The 10,622-nt window shown below is 42.9% G+C and overlaps 1 pseudogene; it reads right to left on the reverse strand.

Annotated features, from left to right (window-relative positions):
- Positions 1 to 373: 373 nt before the first annotated feature.
- Positions 374 to 10,622, reverse strand: part of LOC117285354 — an 18,809-nt pseudogene continuing 8,560 nt past the window's right edge.

Consider the following 10,622-nt stretch of genomic DNA (forward strand, 5'->3'; position numbering starts at 1 on the left):
CTGTCCAGGGATCATAGCCAAGGATGGAAAAGATGAACCCTGTGCTTTTTCTTTTGAGTCAAATGACTCAGATCTCAGTTAAAGAGAGGCACATCTGTCATGCCCAGCCTCAGGACATTGGGACAGCCCTCTGGGGCCAGCCTGGAAATGTTGAATCAACTTACTCCCTTTGAAGGGTGGCAGGAAGCCCTCCAGCTAGCCATGTAGGGGCAGAGCTCCTGGTCTCCTGAAGCTCCTCGCCTGCTGGGTCCCTCCTCTGGCACTGGGCTCTCATGGTTGGAATCCTCATTTCCCACCCTGTGTGTGAGGCTATGGTGTGTGTGTGGGAGACATGCCAGGTTTACGTGGTAAAGAAAATCTGGCAGCCCTAAATTTATTCCTGAATCAACCATCTGTTGAGTATGTTTTCCAGGATTATGATACATTTTTGAGGAGGTGGGGAAAGTGAGAAGTTGAAAACTGATAATTCCTTCTTAACCTCTTCCTTGCCTTTCTTGGCGTCATCGAGAGAGGAATCAGCATCATCGGGGCATTTGTGGTGTGCGGCCAGACCCAGTATCAGGTCCAGTCCTGCCCTTTTGTCTGTGTCCATCTGAAATAAGCACAAACATGCCTGCTTTTTACACAATGATCCAATGAACCACTGTATACAAGCAAGGGGTTTTGTAAACTGCACAGGGAAGTATACCTGTCATTTTCTGACGGTGAAGCAAAGCCTGAAGAAGGAGCAGTAGACTAGGACTGAGTACCTTGCTGCTGTGGGACTTCAGTACAAGACATTACCACAGCTTTTTCTAGTAAACATTGGTGGTAGAGAGGCTGGGATGCAGGGGAAGCTGACCTTTGGTTATCAATTAATTAAAACCCACTGATTGCCGAAGGGGAGGGGGAAGGGAAGGAATCCTGCACCTGCTGCACTGGGGTGAACATGTCCCCACCCCCAGCCCCAGCATCCTGGCTTGGCCTCAGGGTCTGACAAATGTCTTTTCTCATAGGAAAAAGGAGGAGTGGAACATGGCTTCAAGCTGAGTCCCAGAAGAAAGATGCCCCAGCTTTCTCTTTGCTATCCCTTTATAAGCACTTCAGGTCTGGGAAGAAAAGAAGTGCCCCTCACCGCAGCCCAGGGACAACTGCCCATTCTAGTTTTCCCAGGACTGTGAGGATGCTTTGGTTGTGGGACTTTAGTATTGAAACGGGGACCATCCCAGGCAAACCAGGACAGAGGGTCACTATACCTGCAGGGTAATTGTCCATATAGTTGATCCCTCTTGATTTAATTGCTCAGCTGATCCCTTCATTTACTGCAGGAGAACCAAGCTCCTCCCCAACCTCTAGACAAGGAAACTTTCACTAGTCATAGATTTGGACTGTGGTTGGTATCAAAGATTGGATGGTTAGTAAATGACACTGTTTGAATAATCTACAGTGATATGCATAGGTCATGGTGAAAGGTGCTGGAAGATCTAAGGCCCATTAAATGCATAATTCATGCAAAAATGGTGAACTCAAAGGATATCTATTCAGTTGTCTCTAAAAATATTATAAGACAAAGTGGGTATGTATAGTATTTGACAGTTAACAAGCTAGAGGTAAGTAAAAGTACATGTGATGGTAGAAAGAGCTTGGCTTTACAAGTTGATCCTCATTTGACTTTCCTCTCCCACTCATTTGCAATGTCACCTTAAGCAGGCATGTCTGTTCTTGAGAAATAAATGACACACCATCTGTAATGTGTTTGGCACAATCCCTGAACATACAAGATACTCGACACCATAAAATCCCTTAAACTCTCAGGGACTTTAAATAGACTTAGGAAATTTTGCATTCCTGTCATGTGCTTTTCTAACCTTTTGAAGCATGTTCTATAATATTGGTTCCACACAGTAAGATACTGTAAGGTATATGTAGGTTGTGGCACAAAATGAATACCCAGAAACTTATCACCCAACCTAAGATCCAGACAATTTTTTTCCAGCATAGAAATTACCACATACTGAATGGCTTAAAATAACAGGAATTAATTTTCTCTTTCAGACAGTTTTGGAAGCTAGAAGTTTGAAATCAAGGCATCAGCAGGGCTGGGCTTCCTCTAAAGGCTGTAGTGGAAAATAGTTCTTTACCTGTCCCAGTTTCTGGTAGTTCCTGGAATTCTTTTGTGTGGTGGCATGATTTTAGTGTGTTCCTATTTTCACATTGCTTATTCCCCATGACTGTGTCTCAAACTCCTCTTTCTATTAGAAATATATCAGTCATAGAATTTGGGGCTCACCCTAAATCCAGGAGGATCTCAGCCAAATATCTTTAATTCTATCTACAATGATCCTATGTGCAAATAATGTCATATGCACAGTGCTGGGACATATATTTCTGGGAATACAATTAAACCAACTACAGTTATCTTCACTGGTGAGTTTTCCCATGGGCCAGTCTGTCTTCTCCCTCTGCCTCCTTTTTTTCATTCATATAACATTTCTAAACCCATTCATGCTGAGTTGAAACTATAACTGCAATGAATGAACTACAGTGAACTTCATTCATTCTTGATGCTCTAAAATGATCATACTAATTTGCATTCCCATAAACCAGTCAAGATGTTATCCATTTTCAAAGTGGTATTTTTGGTCCAAGAGATGTAAACAGTTTGGGATGTACCTTCTCTATGATGATATTGGTGATAGGATCTCATCTTCCTTAGTAATTTTCCTTTAGAGCAGGTTATCTCTGGTGGGTCCCTGCCCCTCTGAGAGAAAGCCCCAGAGCCAGAAGTCTCACCTGCTTCTGGCTGTATAGTCTCTGCATACTCTACAAATCCATCTTAATGGGTCATTAGAGGTGCCTAGAAACTGTAATTATGGTATAACATTTCACTGGCTTACAATTGAAGGCTGTGTTTTCTAGACGCCCAAATCAAGTCTATTGTGGAGAGATGCATCTAGGAAAGTTTGCACGCGATGTAGTCAACAATGAGTATAAAAAGTTTCTTGCCTTTGGCACAGGGGACCATTCACTCTGAGGTGAGCAATGTGAAGATTTCCAATCATTAGTTGAAATAATATATATGAAAGCCGGCAGAGTGGATGGCACGCCAGCGCCCCTTGGGAATCATTGTAAAGTGGTGTATTCTGGGAGCCTTTCTCTGCAGGGTGAGGGAGACAAAGCATTGTTTGTTGCAGTGAGATCACAGAGTCTTCCCTATAGAGAAGGAATCGGAGCAAAATCAAGGGTCCAAATAAACCCTTTGGCTGCCTTGGAAGTGGAAGTCAGATAGGAGACAGGATCAGCCTCTGCCATCAGTGCAGGCCTCAAGGAGAGCTGCATGTTATTTTGAACACCTGGCCATTTGTCTTCGATGGCGGTCCCTGAAAACAGAGCCTGTATCAGGAACCCTTAAGCAAGTGATTTAATGAGTGTGTGTTCTGGGTAAAACCAGGATGTGGGCGAGGAAACCAGGATGGGCACCGGCAGAAGCTAGGCTGTCCGACCCTGTAGGATGCTTTGTGTGTGAGTGTCCCTCAGCATGGTCCCACCTTGGATCTGTACCAATGGGCTGTTGGCTGCAGGTTGCCCAAGGGAAGAGACCAGCCACTTGTGTTTCCCTGGCTCCTGTTAGCTGACTGGAATTCTGTTAGCAGCCCAACACTCACAGCAGCTGATGAGATTATTATTTGGGTTGTGGAATGGTCTATGATCAGAGGATGAAGTTGTCCTTTGTGAAAATTGTACTGTTCTCTATTTAAGCCCAACTCCTTCCTTGATACAAGCCCCATTACGGTAGGAATCAGAAGTGCAGATACACGAAGTAAGGCAAGTGTGCTTCATCCACCCTCTCCTCTGTTAGAGGGTGTTACCCTGTGATGTGTACAGGTAGGATGGGGACCCCCAGTTGGCTCACATCTTATTGTGCTTCCTTGCCTCTAAAACTTTACTTATCTCACTTTTTGTCCCCCTTGGGCCAGAAAGACCCCTGGAAGGATGCTCCCTGTAAATGTTAGGGAAGTTGAGCCAAATAGGTAGGGCCTCCCTTTTTTGCAGTGTTGGTAGAATGTAGCCAGGGCAGCAGCTGAGAACCTCTCTAGACTCAAAAACAGAAACTGCTCTGAGGATGTCAGCCCTAGGGAAAAGGGTAGCTGGGAACAGGCAGGAGGTTCTGCATGTGTAGGAGGTAGCCAGAACAGTTGTTATTTGGATATAAATGATCTCTTTGGTCCTTAGACTGTTAAGTGATTTGGGAAAGAACAGGTATAAGCACAGCATAGGGTAGAGCTGAAAAGAATCTGCTAGTCCACCCCTCATCTTACACACTCCCTTTTTCTTCTCCTTCTTTTTTTTTTTTGTTTTTTTTTGTTTTCTTTTTGGTACCGGGGATGGAATTCACTCCCTTTTTTCTCCTTCTTTTTTTTTTTTGTTTTTTTTTGTTTTCTTTTTGGTACCGGGGATGGAATTCAGGACCTTGTGCTTGGAGGCAGGCGGCAGAACCACTGAGCTAAATCCCCAGCTCCATCCTTTTTCTTCTTTTCCTGACTCTGCATCCCTCACCAAGTGGCCTCAAAGAGCAGATGGATGGGGACCATGGTGAGTCCTGGAAAAGGTGAGATAGATCAGAACACAGAGACGAGACAGGGTAGGAATTCAGTAGCGGGAGCACCCTGTTCCTGTCACTCCTGCTCTGAGGAGATGTCCTTCTCCGCGAGGGTCCCAAGTCAGCATGAGGACAAAAGAAGCTGGCAAGCGTTCTTTTCTTCCTTTTCTGGCAGGAGATTTCAGCTTTTTCCCCTGGATTTGTTCACCACAGCTGATAACAGCTATTTGCTTCATCCGGTAGAGCACAGTTCAGTTTTTGTGCCAGGCTGCAAGATCACGCATTTCCACGCCTCTCCTCATCTGCTCCCAAAGGGCAAGTTATCAGTCATTGGCTGGGCACTCTCATTTGCAGAGAACTCACCCATGCCTTACAATGAAGCTTTCTTTTCTCCTTCCAGGCCACTCTCTGGTATAAATCAGAGCAACAGGACTAATGTTGATGAAGCCGCCATCACTCAGTGGCTGGGTTGATGCCTGTAAGAGTCTAGGCTGAACTGGAGCACATTCTGCTCACTTTCCCACACAGCAGACCTCCCAGAATGTGCAGTTAGATGTGCCAGGGCTGTTGGGACACTTTCCTCGCTGCAGCTGGAGAAGTTTAATCCTGGAGGATAGAAAGGCCACACCCTGGGGATGTTGTATCCATAGGGAAGTAGGGGGTTAGGGCTTTGGAAGTCTTCATCATCAGGGCTACAACCTGAAAGCATGGACTTTTCCAGATGTGAAGCCCTACTGAGCATCCTCCAAGGGTGAATCATCGTGCTAGGGGGAAGCAGGAGGCTACTTGCCATAAGGTTTATGAGGACCGTGTGAGAGAATGCTGGAAGGTGCTTGGAATATTGTAAAGCCCCAAGTGAGCACAAGGCTATGGTATTGCTTTCTCCTGATGGATTTCACAAGTAGTGTGCGAGCCAAGAGCTGGGGTCAGCAGCTTGGCTTAATCTGGGTAGGCTTGGCGCTAGCTAATTCCTGTGAGATGGTCAGGAAAATCTTCACAGGCCTCAGAGACAGAGGCATGGAAAGCCAGATTGAGGGTGTTGGCCAGTGCACCAGAGTTGTGGAGATGAGAAGAGAGGGTGAGGAGGAGGAACCAGAGCTAGTCTGGAAGTCCTTCCCCTGAACGCACACCTTCAAACACAGGTCCAAGCCAAAGGAGGAGAGAGGCCCAAGCTCTTCAGAGTTGGGATCCCTCCTTCTCCCTTGCACTTTACTCTTGAAGTCCTGCTCCCTGGTTCTTACATGAAAGTTCTAGGTAGCCGGCCACGAGCAGCCAGGGTTCTACACCCTGCACGCATTCCTCTCTGCCTTTGCTCTTGAGAGTTGGGCCTGGTTGTGGCTTTCCTAGACTTGTCATCATATCAGACTCTTCACCCTCCTCTCAGGCCCCTCCCATTCCCACACAAACTGAGCATGGGGTCTTTGTAAGGGAAGCATATAATAGATCCAAAGAGGGCTATGTTGGAATGGATTATAGGTTAAATGTGGAAGTTAAAAAGGATAACATTTCCAGAAAAATCTTTGCAATCTTGGACAGGCAAATGTGTCTCGTAGAGAGGAAATAAGATGCCTGAATTAGAAAAGAAAAGGAAGTAAAAGGTAACTTGGACTTCTCTTACTCTGCTTCTGCCCACCCCCCAAAAAAAAAACTGTTACGAAGATAAAAAAAGGCAAACTGCAGAATGGAAGATAATAACTATGGTGCAGCTATCTGACAAGGACTTGCACATGGAATGCATAAAGAACATTTACAACTTAGGAAGATAAGCAAATTAAAATATGGGAAAAGGAAATATAATTGACAGGAATTGATTCCTATTTATACTAAAGACATATAACATGGATTTTATTTCAGGAACATCTTTCACTGGTACTTTGATTTTATTCTATTCTGTTGTCTTCCTCATAGTGGTACTTGGAAATAACTAATGTCTACATATATATTTATCTGAGCATGCACTGAATATAAAATAATAGTTTAGAATAAAATAATAGTGTAAAAACAAGCATCAGATTTGAACAGATATTTTACAAAAGAAGATATATAAGATGTAGTTGAAAATGTGGTGAATGTTTAAATTTTTAAAAAGTATTACAGTTAAAGACATATTGCCGTTAATCTGCCTCAGAATACTTCCCCTCAGTTATTCCACTGTTCTTTCACTTTGTGAAGCAGTTCTGGAAGTCCTCTTTCATGGTTGTCTTTGATTTCTTTGTTGTGTCTATTTTGTTGTCCTGAATTGATTCAAAACATTTTCCTCTCTGCTGGGCATGGTGGCATATGCCTGTAATCCCAGCACTTGGGAGGCTGAGGCAGGAGGATCGCTGTGAGTTCAAGACCAGCCTGGGCTACATAGTGAGTTCCAGGTCAGTCTCAACTACATAGTGAGACCCTGTCTAAAAAAAAAAAAAACAAAAAAACCTTTTCCCTTTTTTGTTTTTTTTTTTTTTTTTTTTTTTTTTTTTTACCGAGGATGGAACTCAGGTCCTTGTGCTTGTGAGGCAGGCAGCAGAACCACTGAACTAAATCCCCGGCACTCTCGTGGTCATTTTGACTTTGGGGAAGAGCCAGAAGTCGCATAGTGCCAAATCCAGTGAATAAGGTGGCTAAGGACACACTGTGATGTTTTTAAAAACTTGTCTTCCTGTTGGAAGGCACTTGGCAGTAGCACAGCCAAGAATCGTGTAAACAGATGCTCAACATCATTAGCCATGAGTGATATACAAATTAAAATCATTTTGAAATGCTACTACATTGTGCTAGAAAGACTAATATTAGTAAGAAGAAGATCAAGTCTGAGAAAATATTCAGAATAATCTTAGCTGTACATACTGCTGGCAAGATTATAAAATGGTGCGGCTACTTTGGGAAATAGTTTGGCACTTGCTTATAAGGTTAAATGTAGACTTGTTATGTAGCTCGGCAGGTCCACGATTAGGTATTTTACAAAGAGAAATAAAAATATATGTCCACTCCAAGACTTATATGTAAAGTTTATAGCAGCCTTCTTTATAATAGTCCCAAACCAGAAACAACTCAAGTATCCATGAAGTGATAATTGTGAAGTATACATATGATAGAATACTACTCAATAAGAGCATGAATGTCCTATCTATTTATCTATCTATCTAATCTATCTCTCTATCTATCTATCTATCTATCTATCTATCTATCTATCTATCTATCTATCTATCATCTACCATAACTGACTCATAAAGCTGTTAACAGAAACACTAAAGAGTACATGTTGTATAATTCCATTTATAAGTGATTATAAAAGTGATAAAGCTAAAGCAGCAGAAAGCAAATCAGTGGGTATCTGGACCCAAGGGAGGAAGAGAATGGAATGGAATAGGCCATACATGAGGGAAGATTCTGGGACAACAACAAAAAAGCTCTGCACTTTGGTAAGCATAGTAATTAAATAGGTATACTCATTGGTTAACACGCAAAAAACTTATACTTAAAATGTGTGCATTTTATTACCTGTAAATTATTCCTCAATAAAGTTATTTCGAGGTAAGAAATATGGTTACTTTCAAGTGATGAAATTAAAATAATGTTTTATTTTTAAAGCTATGCCTCTCTGTATTTCTAAATTCTCTACAGTAATCTCATTTTTTTCTTGTTACACAAAAAGCCACTTTCACTGTAAGAAATGTTTTGTCAGTCTTGGGAGCTCCAGCTTGGGTGCTTTTTCCTTTGGAAGACTTAGAGGTACTTGCACAGGAATGAAATGGTCCCCTCTGTTTTAGCTGCTCATCTCCCTTGTCGGTGCCACTGCTCAAGCATTTGCCTTCTACCCTGGGCTAGTGTGACTATTGGTGCAGCTGCTTCCTTGCCTTGTGGGTGCCCAGTAGCAGGGGAGTTGGCAATGAGCCCCAAAGGGCTATCACCATGCATATGTGTGTGTATGTATATATGTATGTGTATATATATAAATTATATTACATGCTACATATATATATATATAATCTATGTGTGCGAACTCACAGTGAAGCAAGACCTAAAGCAGTAGAGAGCTTGGCCTCAAACCCAAGCTCTGCCATTCGCATAGCCTCTGGCAAGTCCCTTGAACTTTCTGAGGCTCGGAGTGTTTCCCTTCTGCAAAGAAGGCGCAGGAAACAATAGCTGACTGCTTGTTGTGCCTAAGCAGCATGGTGCTTGGCACACAGTAAGTGCTCACTTAGCACTGGCTGCTATTGTAATTATCATCATTATAATAAATAATAATAGTGTCAGCTGAGAGGACTGCACTGGTCGGAAAGTACTAATAAGAAATGTGCGGGTAAATGGAGCAAAAGTTTTTCTTGTCTATGAAAGACTGCTGATCTGATTAGTGCTTATGTAACATTAGTCTTTAAAAGCCAATCAAAAATTAGTTTGTACATGCATGAGGCCCTAGCTTGGAGCCCCATAACTGCAAAAAAATATTCTTCTACATTAATGGTTTTTGAGAAAGTCAAAACCATTTCCCACAGAAGCAGATGTCCTGAAATGAATTTGGATTTTGCTGGCTGTGCTCTTCATTCAGATATCAGGTGGCAGTCAGGGCTCAGTCCAGAGGAGGCCAGCTTTCTCTCAGTGTTTGCTGGAGCCCGTCGGACACAGATCTGATAGAGGTTGTCAGATCTGGGAAGAACAATCGACTTTCTAAGCAGAGCCCCTTCTAGGAGCCTCGCGGTGCTGCGTTACATTTGTAAATGCCAGCGCGCTGCTAAGCACGTCCCCGTGAATAGAAGTGTTTTGATGTTTTGTTTTTGGTCGGAGATTGAAGTCCAGTGTCTTGGGACCCAGTGACTTCGGCTGACCTTCCTGCTACATGGACAGGGCTAAATTTCAACCCCTGGAGGCTTCTGCACACAAAACCTCATGCCTTGCAAGGGCAGGTGCAAGGAAACCCAGTGGAAATCTGAAATCTTCTCTGCTTCAGAGACCTGAGCTCGCTTCTGTCAAAGGAATTAGGTTTCACAAGCCCTTTTTAATGTAGAAAGCGTATCATTAAGGGAATCTGGACAGGGAAACTTATTAAAACTGCTGCCTATAGCAGAGAGAATGCTGTGATGCTTAAGGACATTAAAGGACGAATGGCGGCGTCTTCATGTGTAATGAGTCTAGTGTCTAGCAAATGAATTGCTTCTCTGAACAGACTGGCTTCTAGATGCATTTGACCCTGATATTTTAGGCCTTACTGGATCTGGAAAATATGTTTTTCTCAAAACTTGCATTCCAGTTTTGAAATTAGAAGAGGTTTTTTTTCATTTCAAATGTTTTAGCTGAATAAGCAACTGTGTAAAACCTGTCCATTTACCTTCTCACCATTTCTTAACTATTGTTGACATTTCTAACTTCTCTAGCCTTAAGTTTTTGTTGATAGCTAGCTTTTGTGTCATTTTGATCAATGTGTATGTAAAGCTTGCCGTCAGTTTCTGCACAGTATTTTATTCAAACTTATGTGCTTAAGTAGTCTTAATGACCATCGTTAGCGGTCATACTCGTTTTCATGATATCATTCAGCTCTTCTCCACTGAGTTCGTCCTCTGGTTTGAGTATTAGAAGTTGTGGTTGTTGATGTAAGTGCATTGTTTTTATCTTTGTTCTTGAGTTCCTGTTTTATTTTCTTGGTATTTTCTTTTGCGACCTTTGAAAAGTTCACTGAGGGAGGCTCTGATATTTGCAAGGGCTCCCCAGTCTTGGGTTCCTGCCCCTTGCCTTTCTTTAACAGCTCTGGGCTTCCTCAGTCCCCCTCTGAGCTCTGGCAGTACCCCTCATGTGCCAGTTGGTCTTGTGTAGCCTGTGATCAGGGACCCTGCTACATGAGTTCCTCATTCTCCAGGAAGGGTTTTGTGTAAGAGCCTATGTTAGCTGAACTCAGACGGATGTCACAGAAGCTCTACCTTAAAATAAATCACCAGGTATGCTGACACATGCCTGCAGTCCCAGCACCTAGGAGGCTGAGGCAGGAGGATCATCAGGAGTTTGAGGCCAGCCTGGACTACATAGCCAGACCCTGTCTAAAAAAAAAAAAAAAAAAAAAAAAAAA

The sequence above is a fragment of the Fukomys damarensis genome, unplaced genomic scaffold (genome assembly GCF_012274545.1).
Source record: "Fukomys damarensis isolate Sample0158 unplaced genomic scaffold, DMR_v1.0_HiC HiC_scaffold_9, whole genome shotgun sequence".
In the NCBI taxonomy this organism is placed as follows: Eukaryota; Metazoa; Chordata; class Mammalia; order Rodentia; family Bathyergidae; genus Fukomys; species Fukomys damarensis.